The sequence below is a fragment of the Ambystoma mexicanum genome, chromosome 5p, assembly GCF_040938575.1.
Source record: "Ambystoma mexicanum isolate Mex_15411 chromosome 5p, UKY_AmexF1_1, whole genome shotgun sequence".
Lineage (NCBI taxonomy): Eukaryota > Metazoa > Chordata > Amphibia > Caudata > Ambystomatidae > Ambystoma > Ambystoma mexicanum.
This window is the reverse complement of record NC_090930.1, coordinates 227,328,445-227,334,444: the sequence shown is the minus strand read 5'-3', so window position 1 is coordinate 227,334,444 and position 6,000 is coordinate 227,328,445. Positions and strand designations below refer to the sequence as shown.

Below are 6,000 nucleotides of genomic sequence, written 5' to 3'. Positions count from 1 at the left end.
CAAGGGGTAGCGGTTCTACACGGTTATCTGGTTTATTGCGCAGTAATCAATACAGGTCCTCAAGTCCCCTTCCTTTTTTGGTACAAAGAACAAAGGACTGGCTGCTGGGTACTTAGATGGGCGGATAAATCCATTTGCAAGGTACTGGTCCAAATAGGATTTCAGGTGAAGGTTTTCTGGTTCAGTAAGAGCGTAGATCCTGCCGCAAGGGATTTGTGCCCCAGGAATAAAATCAATTTGACAATTATAAGGCCTATGCAGCGGCAATGTGTTAACCTGGTCTTTTTGGAATACAACCTTGAAAGGCACGATATTCATCTGGCAAAGTATTAGTTACTCCCAGAGTAGTGGCTCTAGTATTGGAAGTCTTGGAGACACAGTAGTCGGGTTCCAGGTCAGGAGAGTAGAAAGTCAGGGAGCAGTTGCTGGAGAAGGTTAATTTCCGTGCCCACCAGTCTATCAAAGGATTGTGAGCAACCAACCATGGCATCCCTAGTATAAAACGGAACTGAGGTGCCTTTATAAGATCGAATGAAATACACTCCCGATGTCCATCCTGGCACAGCAAGGTTACTACTGCTGTGCACTGGGTTACTGGTCCGGAGGCGATTTCTGTCCCATCCACGGTAGTCACCTTGTCCCTTGTAGACTTAGAACACAAAGGGAGCCCCATCTCTGCTGCCAACTCTTGATCTATATAGTTCCCAACTGCTCCGCTGTCGATGTACGCTTCTATGGCATGCATCTTTGACTATTGTCGGTGATTTATTAAGATCACGGGTATCGCAAAGTGTGAGGTCAGTGGCTCTTTCTCATCACTCGACAAATTGACCTCTACGGTTGCTGAGCTTGGTAGTTTTCCGATTCCTTAACTTCATTATTTTCTGTGGCCCCGACTGTCCTCCTTGGGGGTTTTATTGGGCAGTCTTTCATAAAATGTCCTGATTTTCCACAATACAAACAAAGTTGCTGTTGTCTTTTTTTATCCTGCTCTTGTTTTGTTAATGGAGGTCATATCCCTCTGATCTGCATGGGTTCTACGGTGTTGTCTGGCCCCCGTGGTGCATTGTCTTTAGGCCGAACATAAACTACTCGAGAGTCTGCTTTGGACCGGTCTGCTTTACGGTCCTGCAACCGATGCTCTAGCTGCACGACTAGATTTATGAATTTGGTAAAGTCTCTGGGGGGGATCAACTACCTGGGCCAAGGCGTCCTTTAACTCGCCTCGTAGGCCTCGATGGAATAATGTGGTTCTTTTGTTTTCTGGCCACCTAGCTTCAGCAACCAGTCTATTGAAAGTCGCAATGTATGTTAACAAGTCTTGGTTCCCCTGCCGGAGGGATAAAAGTTTGTTATCCATTGCTTGTTCCTGGGTATGGCGAGCAAACAGTTTTTCCATTTCTCTCTGGAACCCCCCATAGTCCTGTAACAACGGATCATTATGGGTCACCAGCGGCACTGACCAATCCGCTGCACAAGTATTATAGGATGAAAGCTACCCGAGCTTGGTCATTTGGAAATGCCCCAGGGTGACAAAGGAAGTGAAGGTGACACTGATTTATGAATGCTGCATACTTCAGTGGGTCGCCCGAAAACCTTTCTGGTGGTGCCAGGGGAACTGTTCCAGGCAGCGTGATCTGTACTGGTGTCGGGGTATAAGATGGTGAGATAGGATTTTGCATCGGTGGATTTCCTCCAGGCAGAGGAGTCTGCCCTGCCTGCGATTGCAAGAATTGTCTGCCTATTTTCGTCAGTGCGCTCCTTGGTCACTATTAGGTCTCTCCGGAGTGCATTAGTCTCTTGTTGGGCTGAATGAACCTCAGTACGAAGGTCCCCCAACAATTGGGCCAATTGGTCGATTTCTGATGTTTCCATGGCACCCAGGTGGATTATTTATGTGATGCTTTGCATTCTGTTAAGCTCACCTGGTATCCACGGGGACGCCACCCAGCCAGTTGGTCGTTGGTGCCCTTCCCAATGATTCCCTGGTGTGGTCTCGGTGTCGATGGGATTCCGCCTGTAAATTAATACTATATTAGGACTGGACGACCAAGGTAAATTTTCCCCCACCTCCCTTGTGTTTCCAGCACCTCCAGGTTCTCTTCTCACCTGGTTGTCGCAATCGGTGGGCTCTCTCTCCTGCTCTCTGGGCAGGGACGCAATGTCTTTTGTGGGCGCGGGCGGTCCAGTTACTTCACTGACTGCTGCCCTTGTAGTGTCTTTCAGGTAGGTCTTATTACGATTGGTGGCGTTGTAATTCTTGCATGCCTTTTCTCTGTTCTAAATGTCTCTTTTTTTTTCTCCCTAGGAGCGTGGAGTGTCCGCTTGGAGAACTGGATATGCTGGTTCTCACCGGGAGATGATGGCGCGCTATAGCGCTATGATGCGGTAAGGAGGCGCATTGCATAGCGCAGCGATGTCTTGCCCTCACTGACCTGTGCTTTTCTCTTTTCGTAGGTCGCAGTGAGTTCCCAGCGCAGATGGAGTTCCGGAGCTATGCCGGCCAAAAAGCAACCAACCAGGTAAGTCTTTAAGCGCTTTGTGGTTGTAATGTCTCCACTACCTCCTTTAACAATGTCTTTCTCCTTTTCTCAGGTCCTTCAATCCGGGCGGGGAACTCCACCAACAGAGCTGCCCAGGAGCTGCGAGCAGTGAAGGATGATGAATGCAGGTACGATTCTGCTGCTAACGATGTTCTTGGTTTTTCTGCAGGTCCGGAATTCACCAGGCTCGTGAGAAAGCTGGACACAGTGAGCGTCACGTTGCTAGATGCAAAGTAACGCGAAGCGTGTTGTCTTGTGCGGGTGTGGTTTAAATAGCCACTGTAAAGTAGTCCAGGTAAAGTAGTCGCTAGGCAACCACACCCAAAACACTAGACTGCATAGCTTGGTTCTAGGAACCAAGCTATGTGGATGTTTCCATGTTGGCTGAAAGCCTAAATAAAGTAGTTCCTCAAGCAGATGCCTTTCCTCACTGATGAGGCTGGCGCCGAAGGCACCAGGACTGGCCACAAGAGGGCCTGAGAAGTGGATGCTAGGTCTTATTAGTGATCCGATGGGTTTGCCAGTGGGGATCAGGGCTGAGGGTCGTGACAGTATCCCAACATCTTTTGTTAACTCCTTTAGTTTTTCACCCAACGGCATTTGCATCCACATGTTACCAATTCTTGTGGTTGTCTATATGGGGGAACAGTTATCAAACCTTTGGGATCATTTAGTGCCCTTGTTCTACTTGTAGGCTGACCATCCCTGAGACTTGACCTCCCCTCTCCCAAGTGGGTTTTACTTCCCCCAGATTAACTGTGGGTCACCGTCCTTGTTGTAGGTACGTTTGGGGGTTCACCCACCTCAACCTTATCCCCAAGGACCTCTCCCTCCAACATGGAGAATCTATTATACAAGGTCACTTCTGAGGAAATTTTCAGTCTGGGATACATTTTGGACTACTAACTTGAACCACTCTTGGGTCTATGCCCATTGGTCCCACCCTCTTGATTTCATTGGCTGCAGATGCTGTGGGCTCGGAAGGGAACATCTCATAGTTGGGAATAAACTTCAATAACATAGCTGGAGCCCAATGAGTTGGAGCTATGCACTGGAATAAGATAATGTTTCTCCCCTTCCTGCCCACTGATATTCTCCACCCTGAATTTATCAAGTGGGTCAATACTTTTCTCACAAAGTATGTTTTTGAATTCCTGCCTATGCCTTATTTTTTCCACAATAGGCCAAAATGATAAATGCAATTATTCAATTAATTCAACAAATCTTTTTCTCTAGCTTTTAGACAGATGGTAAAGGCCTGTAGTCTAGCAAACATTTACTTGGTGGATACATGGAAGACTGTTATTCTGTGTTCGACGTGTCATACCTGCTTATATCGTTTGAGCCATCCATGAATTTCCCAGAGCCTCTGGACAATGCACAAGATTTTTACAGACAGTTCCGTTACCAGATCTGTATATTTTGTTGTTTGTATATACCTTCAAAAATGAGTTTGTACTAAAATATTTGACTTTCCATACAAAAAATGAGTCTATATATGTCTCAAACTATTTTGAATTGTTCACTTCATAATTATTGTTCTCATATGTTCCCAAACAACATACAAGCCACAATCCCTAAAGTCACAATACCAAATTCTCAGTACATGCATTATAAGGTTGATTCCATTTCTTATACTTGTTATTTCTTCACATGTTACATCTTTATTTCAAGTACTTTCAATGTTATTTGATTGTATTTCAGAAAACATATGTTTTTTATTGAATGTTAACAATCCTCACACTTCGACAGTCATATGAAATAAAAGCAATAAAGTAATATGATGACAAGTGAATGAAAGTGTCTGTCCAAGTCACCAACACCACAAAGTCTACTAATAGAAATGGAATGCTGTACTAGCAAGATCAACAAAGGTTATTATGACTGCCCTGAATGTGTGTCCAGTATTAATAATACTCTTTCAGACTCTATCTATAATCTACCTTAACTTCGTGCCCCCTGATTACAGCTCTAACTGGCCATGGCAGTGTCGACAATGCTTGGCCATGCCCACTGTATATTTTAACACAATAATGGGCCACTGTAACTGTGATGTCATCATTGTGGCTGTGCAAGAGGGGGCGCAAAGTTAAGGTAGCTTAGCTGAATTCCAGGGGTTTTGTTGCGTTAAGTTCTCACCTTAGAATTCAGAAGACTGGCTCAGGTGGCAAACGATCCTTTGGTGCTGGAGACAGTATCATGGACTTTACCAAAGTGGTGGAAAAGGAGCCTCTAGAGATGGATGCAATGATAAATACCCGAAGCAATGGGCAGAAGAAGCACAAATGGAAAAATAAGGTTAATGTTGTGGGCACTAATTTGATCGACTTCTTCCCTAAACCTAAGAACAAAGTGTTATGAATGAGTCTTGCTGTCTGTATGTGGTTTGCATGCTAATGTTGCATTTAGAATGTTGGGATGGAATATCATTACTGGAGCGTGCTGCTGGTACCACAGTGTACAGTTGGGACCTGAAGCTGAATAGACGAGGGGACTGGTGAATGTCTTCCTTTACCTCCTCATAGACGAGGGGACTGGTGAATGTCTTCCTTTACCTCCTTTACCAATGTACTCAATTGTTTACTGTATATTAACTTACCTTTTGTGTCAACGCAGTAAAAACGCATAAAACACATGTGCGACTCGGTACACTTATTTTACCCATGACTACGATCCAACACTGGCAACGAGGATTTATGAAAAACCTGGGTGGAAATTGCTGTCACAGTACTGCCCAACTTCTGTCAAGGAAACTTTCATGTTAAAGGTGAGTGGTACATTGAAGGGAAAGAGGGGTGCCTTCGAGGTTAAGGAGCGTTACGCTCGGGGCTGCGGGAGGCATCCATCACGCCCCACTCGTCCTTAGAAGGACACGTATTGTTGCAGTGCTTGGAGGTTGAGAGTGGCGGACCGTTGGGTCTAAAGAACTGTTTGTTTCTGAAGCCATGACGAGTATTGAAAGGATCGAAAGTGAAACAATCGTGTTTCGTATGGAAATGAGCAAGGAACAGAGGGGTTTCACATGGGGCGTTGCTAAACAAATTTGTTTGTTTAGCAACACCATTGGTCACTACCGGGGGCCTTTCATACAGTGGGTGGTACAAGGAAGGAGGCCATACGAGATTCATGTTTCAAACACCAACAAACAAATGGTGACGTCAGGTTCTGGTGAAGAGGGGCTGTCTGATCTCGAGGACGGCGATTGGTTATCCAGAGAATCTTCTCGCGTTCAGAATGGTGTGCGCATGTCATCTGAGCTGCAGTTGTTCCAGGAAGGAAGTGTCATTGTAGAAGTCAATAAAGCTGGTTGCATTAAAGGAACTGTGTGTATGGAAGGTTTCCGAGCAAACGTACACAGTTGTTTGCAGTCACTGTTAAATGACAGCAGCAGCAGTGAGGAAATCAACGGGCTAACATGTACTGCAGCCAAGGTAAAGGAGTCATGTGACTCATGTGA

General features: G+C 45.5%; 1 long non-coding RNA gene across 1 annotated transcript in view; it reads left to right on the top strand.

Moving 5' to 3' along the window:
* Positions 1 to 5,841: 5,841 nt before the first annotated feature.
* LOC138480872 (uncharacterized) overlaps positions 5,842 to 6,000 on the top strand; it is a 138,225-nt gene continuing 138,066 nt past the window's right edge. The window contains exon 1 of the long non-coding RNA XR_011274152.1: positions 5,842 to 5,974. This is a non-coding gene — a long non-coding RNA (uncharacterized lncRNA). The remainder of the gene's footprint in view (positions 5,975 to 6,000) is intronic.